This window comes from Mchenga conophoros, linkage group LG3, assembly GCF_057382185.1.
Source record: "Mchenga conophoros isolate Kocher_MC1m ecotype Shallow Benthic linkage group LG3, M_conophoros_male_GT1.1, whole genome shotgun sequence".
Taxonomy (NCBI): Eukaryota; Metazoa; Chordata; class Actinopteri; order Cichliformes; family Cichlidae; genus Mchenga; species Mchenga conophoros.
In genome coordinates, this window is record NC_140528.1 from 84622450 (window position 1) to 84637211 (window position 14762).

At 41.7% G+C, this 14762-nt stretch overlaps 1 pseudogene; it reads right to left on the reverse strand.

Moving 5' to 3' along the window:
• Positions 1-2433: 2433 nt before the first annotated feature.
• LOC146581203 (uncharacterized) lies at positions 2434-6927 on the reverse strand (annotated as a pseudogene).
• Positions 6928-14762: the final 7835 nt, after the last annotated feature.

The window sequence follows — 14762 nt, forward strand, 5'->3', positions numbered from 1 at the left end:
CCAGTCTGTCCTTTCCTAACCAATCACAGAGCTCCTTACATTGTTGCGCTGGAGAATAACTAAATATAATATAAAGATGATATTGAAAATAATCTTTTGTAGAGTCACTACTTAGTGGGCAGAGGACAGTTATCACTTTGCTGGATGCTTTAAAGTCGCATGTTCTGTATTTGCTGTATGCAGATTAGCAGGATATTAACAGATAACAGCTTTTATTAGACTTCATATGATAATCAACAGTGAAGTGTTTCTCTTTCAGTGTTTATTCTTGCTCATTGAATGATCTCTGTTCAGATAATATGCTGCACTCATCTCATGTTTCTTTAAATACGGCATCACTTGTCCAGCTGTCAAACTCTGAAAGAGTTACAGTTTCACCACTGAGCACTTTGAATGGTTATTCTTTTATTTAAAAGCACTTATTCTAGCTGCATCATCAATACGACAAAAACAGTGACTTCAACAAAAATTTATCTAAAAATATTTAGGGGAAATGTTCCTACACCCCTCATGTAAATGTTACATCTCCAAAAGGGAGAAATAATCAGAATAAGGCGTAATCATTGTCATGATAATAATGACCATGAAAATGAAACTAGGCCTACCTTTAGTTCAGCACACTCAGTGTTGCATAAAGACATGCGAACATGCCATCATCCATTCTGGAGCCTACTTTTAAAAAGAGCGAGCTGTTTATCTGGCTGAGTAGCAAACAGAACCAACCATGAAAACCTAAACTGGGAAAACACTCGGAAACCTTGAACACTGGGAATATGGAGACACAGGGGTAGGTGAACAGACACTGACAAAGGACAGAGGAAACAGAGACAATATATATAAGACAAGAAGTAACACAGACACCCTTTTCGGTGACAAAAATGAGAAAATATCCAGTGAAAGGCAGTTCTCTTGGAAAAACTGCCTTATTGATGTCAACGGTCAGAGAAAAATGTCTGATAGGAAGGCAACCGTAGCTCATACAACCATTTGTTGCAACCAAAGAATGCAGAAGAGCGTTTTGGTCAGCTAAGAACAGGAAATTGAAGCTACAGTTCTCAAAATTTGACATGAGAAGATTGGATAAATTGTTGCCTGGTCTGATGAGTCTTGATTTCTGCTCTGACATGCAGATGGTCGGGTCAGAATTTGGCATAAATAGCATGAAAGGAGGATCCATGCTGCCTCATGTCAGCTGTGCAGACTAGTGGTGGTGGTGTCACTGTGGGGGGGAGGGGCGGTATTTTCTTGCTGAAACGTTACATAGTGTGTGTGTGTGTGTGTGTGTGTGTGTGTGTGTGTGTGTTGTGTGTGTGTGTGTGTGAGAGAGAGAACAACTTGAAACAAACTGCAGCAATAAGGGCAAACTAGTGCACAGTTATGTTACGTGAGCGTTATTTTTGTATGCATTTGTACAGTTCCATAACTGTGAGAATACATTGATAGCATTTAACTCTAGTAACAGGCATTTGTACCAGTAAGCATGAAAAGTAGGGAAAGAACTAGTATGTAAGCACTGACTAGTACTGTAAAGTATATGTGTATATAGGGCAATCGTGGCTCAAGAGTTCGCAGTTCATCCTGTAATTGGAAGGTTGCCAGATTGAGCCCCGCCTCCGACAGTCTCGGTCGTTGTGTCCCGGGGCAAGAACACTTCACCCGTTGCCTACTGGTGGTGGTCAGAGGGCCCGGTGGCGCCAGTGTCCGGCAGCCTCGCCTCTGTCAGTGCGCCCCAGGCAGCTGTGGCTACAATGTAGCTGCCATCACCAGTGTGTGAATGTGTGAATGACTGAATGTAGTGTAAAGCTCTTTGGGGTCCTTGGGGACTAAGTAAAGCGCTGTACAAATACAGGCCATTTACTGTGCGTGTGTTTATGCTCAAGTGTATGACTAAATTAGTCAGTTTTAAACAGTTGCAATTTAACAGTAGAAGAGTGGCACTATATTTATATATTTATAAAGAATTTCAAACAACAATTAATTGATGCTCAAAGCAGGTTTATTTAATTAATATCCATTCAGCAGCAAATCACATCACCACTCACTTCAAGGCTGTATGTATTATTGTAAGGTAGACCCTACAATAGTACATACAGAGAACCCAACAATCATATGACCCCCTATGAGCAAGCACTTTGGCGACAGTGGGAAGGAAAAACTCCCTTTTTACAGGAAGAAACCTCCGGCAGAACCAGGCTCAGGTCGGGGCGGCCATCTGCTGCGACCGGTTGGGGTGAGAGACGGAAGACGTTTGTTGTAGGTCTGATTGAAGGACTGATGTGATGGTAAGTTGTCTGCTGTTCCGCTTTGAATATTGAGAGATTAGTTGATGGATTTCAAGCCAAATTGTGCCCAAGTTTAAGACCATATTCATTGGGTTGTTTTTGTTGATGTTATTGTTTTGGGCTTTTTTTCCACAAGAATTTTCTAGCTCCCCTAGAATTCTGGCCACCCAAACGATGATTGCTGCTGAGAGAGCACAAGGTTTTGTCCCCCTGTACTATTCATGTCAGTGCAGGGGGTTCTCCTTGAGAGGCCAGGGTCGAAAAAGGGATGCTTCAGAACCTCCGAGGGTGTTATGCGCTGATTTGCATCCAAGGCCAACATTTCTTTGATTAGCCTTACAAATAATGTTTGGCCATTTTCCGGTCCTCGCCTAACCTTCAGCAGTTGTTCGAGGTCATCGAGACACTTAAGTTTTATATATCGAGTTTCCTTGGATCGATAATCTGTCTCGTATTGAAATTGTTCTTGGGTCTTAAATGTCCAGCGCTGTTCGTTGTGGTTATCCTCGATGAAATAGCTGTCAGTGTACAAGCCAGACTCTAGGAGATGATCTGGTAGCTGACCCTGGGTTTCAATTATGAATTTCAAAACGTCATAATCGTCTTCCCCAGGATAGAGAGGCACCCCTGTAGCAAGCTCCACAGCTACCAGCCCCAGAGACCACATGTCGATTGCTTTGTCGTATGGAATGCCAAGCATAACCTCAGGTGCACAATAACCAATTGTCCCCACACGGTCACCAGGAATCACTGCAGAAGCAGGGACATGCGAGGCCAAAGTCTATGAGTTTGACTTTGACGGGAGACTCACTGCGGTTCACAACCATGATGTTTCCAGGTTTGAGGTCAGCATGCACTATTCCCACAGAACCCAGGTGGAACAGAGCATTTGCGAGCTGATGCAAAATTGGCCCGAGTTCTCTCATTGGGAGACCTTGGTTATTCCGGTCCCCAATGTAGTCCCACAGGCTTTGGTCGAGGAGTTCGAAATTCAAGCAAATGCGCTCTCCATCGAGGAAATAGCCGTTCCATTCGACAATGTTGCACCTGTCTGGATCCAAGCGTCGTAGCTGCTCCAGGATGAAAATTTCCAGTTTTGCCTGGAGCAGAATTTCAGGGTCGCTCTTGTTGACTTTAATAGCAACCGTTTTGTTGTTTTTGTATCGCGACATCTGGTTACCAAACCAAAGCCTCCTTCTCCAAGGAAGGCCTCTACCACGTGGTGATCTCCTAAAATGGTCCCTTTCGTTATTTGAAGATCATCTTCAGAGGCAGATGGGTTGGCTGAGGTGTTGATGTCTCTTTTTTGAGGAAATTCAACTGAGTTTTGGAAACTGCAGCTGAATTTTTGCGATCCATGACTTTTCCAGCTTGAAGGCTGCTGAGAGAGCACAAGGAGTTCTCCCCCTGTACTATTCATGTCCGTGCAGGGGGTTCTCCTTGAGAGGCCAGGGTCGAAAAAGGGATGCTTCAGAACCTCCGAGGGTGTTATGCGCTGATTTGCATCCAAGGCCAACATTTCTTTGATTAGCCTTACAAATAATGATTGGCCATTTTCCGGTCCTCGCCTAACCTTCAGCAGTTGTTCGAGGTCATCGAGACACTTAAAGTTTTATCGATCGAGTTTCCTTGGATCGATAATCTGTCTCGTATTGAAATTGTTCTTGGGTCTTAAATGTCCAGCGCTGTTCGTTGTGGTTATCCTCGATGAAATAGCTGTCAGTGTACAAGCCAGACTCTAGAAGATGATCTGGTAGCTGACCCTGGGTTTCAATTATGAATTTCAAAACGTCATAATCGTCTTCCCCAGGATAGAGAGGCACCCCTGTAGCAAGCTCCACAGCTACCAGCCCCAGAGACCACATGTCAATTGCTTCATCATATGGAGTGCCAAGCATAATCTCAGGTGCACAATAACCAATTGTCCCCACACAGTCACCAGGAATCACTGCAGATGTGTTACATGCGATGCCAAAGTCTATAAGTTTGACTCTGACTTGAGACTCACTGCGGTTCACAACCATGATGTTGACAGGTTTGAGGTCAGCATGCACTATTCCCACAGAACCCAGGTGGAACAGAGCATTTGCGAGCTGATTCAAAATTGGCCTGATTTCTCTCATTGGGAGACCTTGGTTATTCCGGTCCCCTATGTAGTCTGACAGGCTTTGGTCGAGGAGTTCGAAATTCAAGCAAATGCGCTCTCCATCGAGGAAATAGCCGTTCCATTCGACAATGTTGCACCTGTCTGGATCCAAGCGTCGTAGCTGCTCCAGGATGAAAATTTCCAGTTTTGCCTGGAGCAGAATTTCAGGGTCGCTCTTGTTGACTTTAATAGCAACCGTTTTTGTTGTTTTTTGTATCGCGACATTTCGTTACAACACCAAAGCTTCCTTCTCCAAGGAAAGCCTCCACCATGTGGTGATCTCCCAAAATGGTCCCTTTAGATATTCCAAGCTCATCTGAGCCGAAGGATGGTTGGCTGACATGGTGTAATGTGTCTGTTTGCGCTGTGGATTGGTGAGAAACAAAACTGAACTTGTTTTGGTTTCTCTCGTAAATTGCTCTCAAAACTTCTCGAAAGGGTTTCAGTTGCTGTAGGTCAACGTCCGTTAAGCATAAAGTAACAGGTGAGCGCTCCTATTTATGGGTTTTGGGATCAAAGCAAAGTTATGACGTCAGAAAGGATCAAAGCAAAGTTACCGCGTCACAAGCGATCGAAGCGATTCTAATATGTGCGCATGCGCACATATGAGAAGCGATCGAAGGGAGTCTCATATGTGCGCATGCGCACACACGTGCTTGTTTGTGTAATATTGTTCACACTAAACTTGACCCTAATCAATTTAATATCAGTCAATCAAAGAAAATGTTAGTTTGGAAAATTTTAAAATGACATAACTGACAGTTAAAACCTTTTTTGTTCATGTATTTGTATTTGTATTGTCTTCGGGTTTTTTTTTGCATACCATGTCAAGCTTTTCTGTATATAGTCATGTCGTAGATTTCGGAGCAAACAAGAAATTGAATTGGATTTTAATATTGCAGTGCTTGGATTTCGGATTTGGTGCTTAAAACTTCCTGAAACTGTAACCGTATTTCATTCACCACAAATAACTATCTGATTGAATAGTTTTCTTATCAGATAGAGAAATAAAACGAGTCGCAAAAGTCTAAAAGCAACATTTCTCTGCCTGGGCTGTACCTCTGCACGTTAGTCTGTTTCAGTGTGTGACCCCCCCACCCCCTCCCTGATCAGTCGGGGGTGAGTGCGCTAATGTGCCTGGAGGCCGTTTTAATGAGTGTTTGCTGGAAAACGAAAAATACAAGAAGGATTTGTACGTTTTCACAACGGGGGAGTTTGCGTAAGTACTAGTAAATAATTTTCTCGAGTGAGTACGTTACACATGTTATTTGTTTAAAATTGGTATTATTATTTTGCTAGCTAGCAAACTCGCGGGATAAAGGATGAAGTGCACTCAGTGCGATACAATACGGTGGCGCTATTCTAACAGTTAGTTATTGCAGGGTAACTTGTAGAATATGCTGTGAATTGAACCAAGATTACACAGCAGTAGCAGTAATACGAGTTACTTCCCTCAAGTGAAAGCGTTAAACGTTAGCCCGATGCTTAACTAGCCAACGTCAGGCTTTCTGATTGAAGGCTAAAAGGACGTTGTCACCAAGTAAACAGAATATTGATGATATTTTTGTGTATCGCTGCAGCCTTTTCAAGTATTAACCTGGTGTCTTTGGGAACAGCTTAGGGGAAATGACGGTAATATGACTGAACCATATGGGAACAAAGAATAGGCACTTTTTGTGCTACCGAAGTTTTCCTCGCTTTCATTCAAAATCTGTTTCTCATTAAACAATTGAAACATGATGGCTTCAAGCTGACATTGAGGCCTGTGGGGCACTATCAGCCACGAGACAGTAGACAAGTGACTATTTCACACTTTAAGGCTGCCTGTTTATTTAAGGGAGATGAAACATGTACATATAACTGTACATAATAATATCAAAATTGATGATAGATTAAATAAATGGGTTTTTGAAAGACGCTTGGCATTTTAAAGTCTAAAGTGTTGAATTGATCTGAGTATTTCATCTGTTCAAGCCTCTCCCAGTCAGTGCTGTTCTCTATGCCTGTCTTACTCTACATGATGTTATTAGCACAAACACTTTAAAGGTGATAATTAGGTCTACAACAATAACACAGACTGCAATGTAGTTAAGCGTCTTACAGTTAGTTTTGAATGAATGAACTTAAAAAACAACACAAGCAAAGCTTGTCCCTCCTGTTTTTTGTGTCACATAAGAAAGAAGCATCAATATCTGATGAGAAGACTTATTAATTTTGGCCTTTCACGTGGTCTTATTCAGGTGATGCGAAGTGAAATATGCATCCTTTTTATGGTAATGTGCTGGAAAATGTTGAAAATGGACATTAAACGTGCTCACAAAGTGCTTGAATTTGACCCTGAAAGGTGTATGAAGCCAGAAAAAGTCACACTTGGAGTAAAAACCTCTCATAGCAAGTTAATCATATTCAATTGATTTGATGCTTTCAGCACAAAATTAGCCACACAGTCAGGACAGCGTCTGATTTACCTTCATCGGTAAACGTGTTTATGCAGTACATAGTAACAGTGTGGCTGAGTCCTCTGGTTCAAATCAGTTCCAGTACATTTGGAGATGTAAGTCTTAACCTTTCACATGCATCGGGGAGGAAAAAACATTTAATCTTCACAGTACTGCCGAAGTGCAGCGATACATTGTGAAGTGCACATTTCCATTTCTCATACAGTACCGAGCAAAAGTCTTGAACCACCCCCTTATTTTTTCGTGTTTTGCCAGGTCAGTCTGTGTTAACGGTGTTATTAACTGCATTCTTCAACTAAAGAAGTGAGAACAAATGATGTGGGCTTTTGTTTTTTTGCAATAGGCTGCAAGTAAATGTGTACAGATACAATTTAAAATTGGTTCTTTGTTAAGTTTTCTGGTCCTTTCCATGACTTAGGTGTCTGTTTATGTTTGAATGTTTCAGAGATTAGTGTGAAGGGTCTTAACAGACAAAAAGTGGTCAAATACAAGCCCTGGATTAAAAATCAGAAACACTTTAAAAAGCCTGGAGAGCTATTCCTTAATACCACTTTAAAGATTACAGGGAAGTCCGGATCCCTGGAAGCAAATGAGGGATGGCTCAAGACTTTTGCACAGTGCTGTACATGTCATGTTCCCTGTTTTATAGCTCAGCTCAAACTGACACGTTCTCACTAACTGCTTCTCATTTTCTCCACAGTAACTTTGACCACTCCAGATACTGCGGGCCATCGGGAAAGGAAGCTTTGGAAAGGTTAATGCAGCCTCCATTTTTCACGCCACTTGTATATTGTTTGCCCTTAATTACCCACCACGGTCGTCATCTCTAAAGAATCAGTGCAAGCGAAAGCGAAATGTGCTGGGATTACACTTCAGTTCTCGTGTGCTGCTGTTATTTAATAACAGTTATAAATGCAGCTTATGCAATTATTTCTATAAAGTCAGTTAGAGGAGAGCCGATTTCTATTTCATCTCACTCAATCTAGGTGGGAATTTTGACCCCACGTCTCAATTTAATTACACAGCACATTGAATGTCTGGATGAGACTTCAGTAATGAATTCAGGACTGTGTGTGTGTGTGAGATACACAATTGGGGCTGCAGAGATTGGAATAGTTTACCTTCATTTTAAATATCACTGCCCTGTGCACATTGTCGGCTTTAAAATTCAAACTTAAAGAGTTTGTAAGTAAACTGGCTGAGATGAGACAGACGATGCACCGGGTCCTCGTCTGAGTGCTGGCTTTCAGTTGTGCTGTCTCTGTTGCCCAGCCATGCACACACAGACACTGTGCTACACTTACACAGTGAGACAGATGCTCACAGAGACGTCCAGATACATTTTGTCCTTGCTGGAGGTCATCTTGTGTTTTTTGGCCCACTGTGGCCTCACACCGAGCTCCTGCTGTTTTTTGAACACTTTAACAGCACCAGTCTTTAGCTTCCTGTTGAACACACTTAAGTGGGGGAGGTGTTATTATTAGTGGTAAATGATTTGTGTATTTGTTGGATGCACCTCAGAGCAACAGGAAACATGACACGACACGCTCCAGTAACCTGCAGTCTTTACAGTGAGGACACGCAAACATTAACCCTGAACAGTGTTGAGTAAGTTACTTTAAAATAGTAACTTAGTTACATTACTAGTTACTTCTCTCAAAAGTAACTCAGTTACTTCAAGTTACTCGTTACTTTCAAAGTAACTAGTTACTAGGGAAAGTAACTTTGGTTTTACTCAGAATTCTCTTGTTAATATGTTTCTTCCATAACTTTGCCAGTCTTCTAGCTTGCTTACTTGCCACAAGTGCACTGTGCCACCTACCAATAGAAAGGAAAAGATAATGTGCATATTTCCACGAGAGAAATCCCACGTCTGGACCGTCGTTGACTGCTGCCATGATTCTAGCCTACGTCACAGCGTCATGTGCGCCTTTTACATCAACACAAAAACTGCAGTCGTGGTGCTTTCGATTGTACTCAGAACTCAGAAATTCTGCCTTCTGAATAGGAAGATGTAGGTAACACCAGACTGCAGATGAGCTGCTTACAGGGCTGGACTGGGACAAAAAATTGGCCCGGGTATTTTAACTAGAGACCGGCCCACCATTATAGGAAAAATCTTAAAGCCTTTGAATGAAAACAAACTAGGGCTGAACGATTATGGAAAATAATCTAATTGCGATTTTTTTGCCCCAATATTGCGATTGCGATGCGATATGCGATTATTTTTTAAGGTATTTGTCTTCTGTGTTATTAAACAAAGACAAGCAATACATCATATAGTATGGCCAATACTATATTACATTAATTTTAAACTGTTCTTTCCTGGAAGACAGACCTCTGTTATGATGACATGAGGTGATGCATGAATTGATGACTGACATTTTTATTTAACTTCTTCAATCACAACAGTATATTTGAACATACACAATAGTTTATTTTTAGCTTACAAACATCTGAGCATAAAGTGCTGACAAGGAACCCTGGTGTAAACATTAAAATGAAAGTCAGTACAATGTGCAGATTGCCGAAATATACATAAACAAAATCAGTGGCTTTACCACACTCAGTTTTTCGACATCTGTGAACTACTAGACAGTCATTCAATTAAAAAATAATATTAAATAAATAAAACTAATAAATAAAAAATACACACATCTTACTGATCTCTGCAGTCAGTAACATTACACATAAAGTTCAAACATAATAGCAATTGTGTAAACACACACACAAACACGCCTTTAAAGTTTAAAGGCGTGAAATTGGACGGTCTAGTTCTGATTAGCGTCACCGCTGTCTCGGTGGAGTTTAATAAACTCGGCCGTCTGCTTCTTGCTATCTAAAATATAACCAGACACTGGTGTAAGTTCTCGACTGTCTCATACTTCTGTTTAATAAGTTTTCTGTTTGACGTTTAGTCAGCTGTGTGAAAACCAAGGAGGAACCCACCCGGGGGATTAATAGTTTTATTTTATCTAATCTAATAACTTTAATCTCAGCCAAACCGATTTACTCACGAACAAACAAAACACTGAAAAAAGCCCAACAATAACATTTTTAGGTTGTCTAAGTGACTTATATATTACGTTTAACCCGAGCAGCGAAACTCCGCGGTGATCTGAAAATGATGTGCCGGGAGTTGTGCCGTTCTCGGCCGCATCAGTAACCCTCGAGCTCCCGGCTAGCTGTCGAGCTGGTGGGTAGCAGACGCCTCTGAAAACGTCGAAGCACTTTTGCAAATATGGGATATCTTGATAAACCGAGCAGATATTTGATGTTTACACAACTACTTTCTCGCCTGAAAATATGTTAAAAGTTTATTTTGTGACCCAGAAAGATTAGTATGAGTAATTTTAAAACTTAGTAGCGGCCGCCATTGCTGGAAACTGGAGTTTGGCTGGGCCGCGCTATGAATTCTGGGATATGGTAGTAATTTGGACAGCCTTCGGCGCGTCGCTGTGACGTTATCGGTCTACAAATGCGGCCTCAGGAGGATGCAGCCCATGAATTGTATAATATAATCGCAGTATAATCGCAGCCTTTGCGGTTAGAAAATTGCACTTGATCATGTCGCGATATTATCGCAAATGCGATATATCGTTCAGCCCTAAAACAAACACTGTTGTGACAGTGATGTACACTGTTTTGATGGTATATATGCATCAATCTATCAATCGTTTGTTGTAAGATTCAGATAATTTTTTAAAAGCTAGACATTTTAAATGAGAATAAGAAAGAAAAGTATTTCCTTGTGCCCACCTCTCCCTGTTAATGCCCTACATGCCCCCCTGGCAACACTTTGCTAGATCCGCACCTGCACAGTTACCAGCTGTCAGCTACCTAAAAAAGGATCCTGGTGTTATTTGTCTCTCAGAAACAGTTCATAACTTCCCTTCAACTCATTCATGTCACCTAAAAGGTAAACCTGTTTCTCCATCACCTGTTCAGCTCTGATGATCCAGTAAGGACGTCTCCTGGTTTCATCTTCATGTTTCCCTCTCACCACATAACCAAACCGATATCATGACCAGCAGCTTTACAGCTGTGGCTCCAGCAAACATCAGCTGATACTAGAAATTAATATTAAATAAATTCTAACAACAGCTGATCAAGCTTAAAAGTGCTGCTGTTGTTTAGCGCGACATCCGCTGGTTTCCTCTTTCGGGGCAAAGTGAGCGATAAACAAACAAGAGAGCCGATCAGCTGATCATTGATCAGTTTTCATGATTGAAGTAGAAACGGGAGAGAGAGGGGGGAGAATGACAGTGTAAAGACACAGAATAAATCCAGCTTTGTGTCTTTTTCATTGTAGCTGAAGTCCGGGACAAACTGATCCTTTTCACCTCAATAAGAAACGCGTAATATTTTCTCTGAATACCAGACGGGACGGTTGGCAACTCTAATAACTTATGAACAAAATAAAGTTCAACATCATTAACTTCATAGCACCACCCAGCTGTATAGAAACTCCGTCATGCTAGCTAGCACGCAGTACGGAAAAAGTCAGAATAACGAAAATAAACTCCACCTAAACTTGGTTCATATCTGACCCAGAGAGACTGCAGGTCATAACTTCTTACCTGAAGTTCAGGTCACACTTGGACCGGCGGCCGCCTCGGGTCTCTTTTCCTTCTGCGTCCCTTTTCCTTCATCCACCTGCTGCCCTCCACCACTTGCTAATGTTACTGAATCTGTGGAAGCTCCGCGATAGCCACCACATGAAGTAACGAGTAACGACCCTATCTAAATCTCAGTAACGACTAACGCGTTCCTGATTTTGGCATAATAACTAGTTACCGTGCTCGTTACCACAATAATAACGTAGTTACTGTAACGCGTTAGTCCCAACACTGAGAATGAAGCACAAACAGAGGGAGGTGTTTGCGCTGTAGCGCTGTGAAACACGATCTGTAGATTGCAGCTTGTGTAGGTGCTCCAAGAAAATGGGTTCATTGGCATGCAGCACTGTAGATGTGCACGTATGCACTCGCGAAAGAGAGAGGATGCTTGTGTTGCTGAGCTCGTTCTTGCACAGCGGGGAGATGTGAGGTAGGTTGGGGCTACCTCATAACTCCCCGCTGTGAGGCTGCCAGATGGGAAGAAGAGGAAACCGCCTCGGTGTCCTGAAACGCTCGTTTTCCTCTGCTCACTTTTCATCTTTACAATCTCAGCACTTGGGTGTGTATCTTCTTGCAGTGGGCCTCTCAGTTTCATTCTTATTCATAAGCTCCTCTTTGTGTTATTTAGTTTGTACCTGAAAAGTCTAATTTATGCCTGAGTACACAAGTACAAATAAAAGGAGTACCACGTACTTTAATGGGTCAGCTTGGGTCCAGACCTGAATTAGAGATAATGTTGGGCTGTTTTAGGTCTGAGCCACTAACCTGACGAAAACGCAACACAACTGCTGGTAAGTGTGTGTTGTTTAAAACAGATAGTTGGAGAGGCAGGTCAGTGCTTTTAAAGGTTTATCAGGTGTCAAATCATTTTATAGATGGGAAATGTAGGACTGTGCAAAAGTTTGAGCCACACCTTAATTCTAAGATATAACTTGCTGGGTAATGGGAAACGGGTGCAACAGTTTAAATTTGAAAAGTTTACATGAAAATACAATATAAAAGGCAAAAACAGAGTTGATATAATGAGGTAATGAGCTTGAGCATCTTTATCTTCAGCACGCCCTGAACTCTCTTAGGCACATTTCTTTGGAATTCCTTTAAGTAGTCTTCAGGAATAGTTCTCCGAGCTTCTTTAAGGACATTCAGAGCTCTTCTTTCGATATCAGCTGCCGTTTTGTTCCATTCTCTGCCGAGATGATCCCACACGGCTCAGGTCAGTCCATGAATGATGGTGTTTCGATGTGTTTAGTAAGCTGCTGCCGATCAGACGCTTTCCAGATGGTATTGCATGGTGCATCAAAGTCTGGTGGTACTTTTCATAATTCCATCAATTTTGACGAAATCCAACACCCTGGCTGAAATGCAGACCCAAACTATGGCAGAGCTGTACAGTAGTTTACAGGTGGTTGTAGACATATTACCACAATTTGAACCAGAACTGTCAAATTTTGGTTCATCACTCCATCAGACCTGCTGCTACTGATTTTCAGTCCAGTTCTTGTGTAATTTGGCATCCCTCAGCCTTTTCTCCCTGTTCCCTTCCTTAATAATGGCTTCTTGACAGCCACCCTTCACTGACACCATGAGATGAGGCTTTGGTGAACACTAGATGGATCAACTGAAGGACCAAGTGCATCTTTCAGGTCCTGTGTCAGGTGTTTGCTGAATTTTTTTTGACATGACTTTCAGGTACTGTTCCTCCACTGTAGATAGATTTTTCAGCTTGTCCCCTTTTTTTCTGTCTTCTACTTTCCCAATCCAAAGAAATTAAATAGTGTGTTTCTGTGACAGGTTGCTAGTAACAAAGTCCCTAAAGATAAAATTTTAAATTGGTTCTTTGCTAAGTTGTGTGTTTTGTATTGTATTTGACAACTCGGGTTTGTCCCCTTGAGTTAGGTTAAGTGGTTTAACCCCCCCAAAAAACAAAAATATCGCTCTGAAAGCGATCAGGTACAAAGACTGGACTGAAAATGGGTGAAAAAGCAGTTAATGTCCAAAGAAAAACTTTAAATGACCTTCAGAAAGTCTAAAGAAAGGAAGAAGAAGAACATCTGGCTCAGTACAGGCAAAATATAAAGAACTGAGGAGAGGCTCAAGACTTATTCACAGATAATCAATCAAATTAATCAAGCGTCATCTGGAAGCATCCTCCTGGCTGTAAGAGCGTCTCGTTTTTGTCTCATTAACTGTCTGGTGGCACTCACAGTAGTCTGCTGTGACGGGGACCTCAAGGACTAATGTTACAGGGAAATCATTAGGAAAGTGCTTTGGACTGAGCTTTACTGAAATCTCAGTTTTCCCCCTGTCGGAGAGCTCCACCACCTCCACCCCTCCTCCTCCTATTCCTTCTTTTTAAACGTCAGTACAGGTACCGTCTCCCTCCCTCCCATCAAGGTTCAAGGTTCTTTATTTCTTTATTTCCATCCCTGTATTTTTGTTACATAGAACTTAGTGGCTGTGCTCACTGTTCAATTCAAGTTGGTTTAAGAGAGATGGTAGTTTAAAAAACACAAAAACAAGCTGTTTTGGTAAAGCAATATATATGATTATTAAAGATAAAATATAGTGTTAATTTGTTTGAGTTCCTTCCCTCTCTCTTTACTTCTCACTCTGTTTTGAAGCATCTGCCTTGCAGCAGATGGGGGAGACTGTATTGGCAGCTGCTTTCCAGGAGGATGTAGCTCATCTGTATCACGAGGCCTGTTGGGCCATATACGTCCTAAGAGTAAGAGTAATTTCCTGCTCTCTCTTTTCCTCTCTAACTTTTCCCTGTGTGCATTAGGGCTGCCACAAACGATTATTTTGATAGTCGACTAGTCACCGATTATTTTTGCGATTAGTCGACTAATAGGATTAGGGCTGCACGATTAATCGTTAGAAAATTGCGATCTCGATTCATACTTATGTGCGATCTCATTTCCAAATGACGATTTAAAAGAAAGAAAAAGAAAAAGACGACGACGATTGTACCGCATTTTGATCCGGGACGTACTCTGCATGAAACCAAGTGCTCACTCTTCCTGCTCAACAAATGACAAGGGCGGAGCCTTATACCACGTGATACAGAAGCTGTGCCGTGTGATGCTAATATTAGCAGGGAAAAAACAACGGTAGACTGGTGGGTAATAAGCGCATGAATAATACAGAAAACAAGAGATTGGAGACAGGAAACTGTTCTTGAAGTACAGAGACAGATAGAGAGAGAGCTAGCTGTGCATGGAGTGTGATTTTAATAGTCGTGGAAGCAAAACAGCAA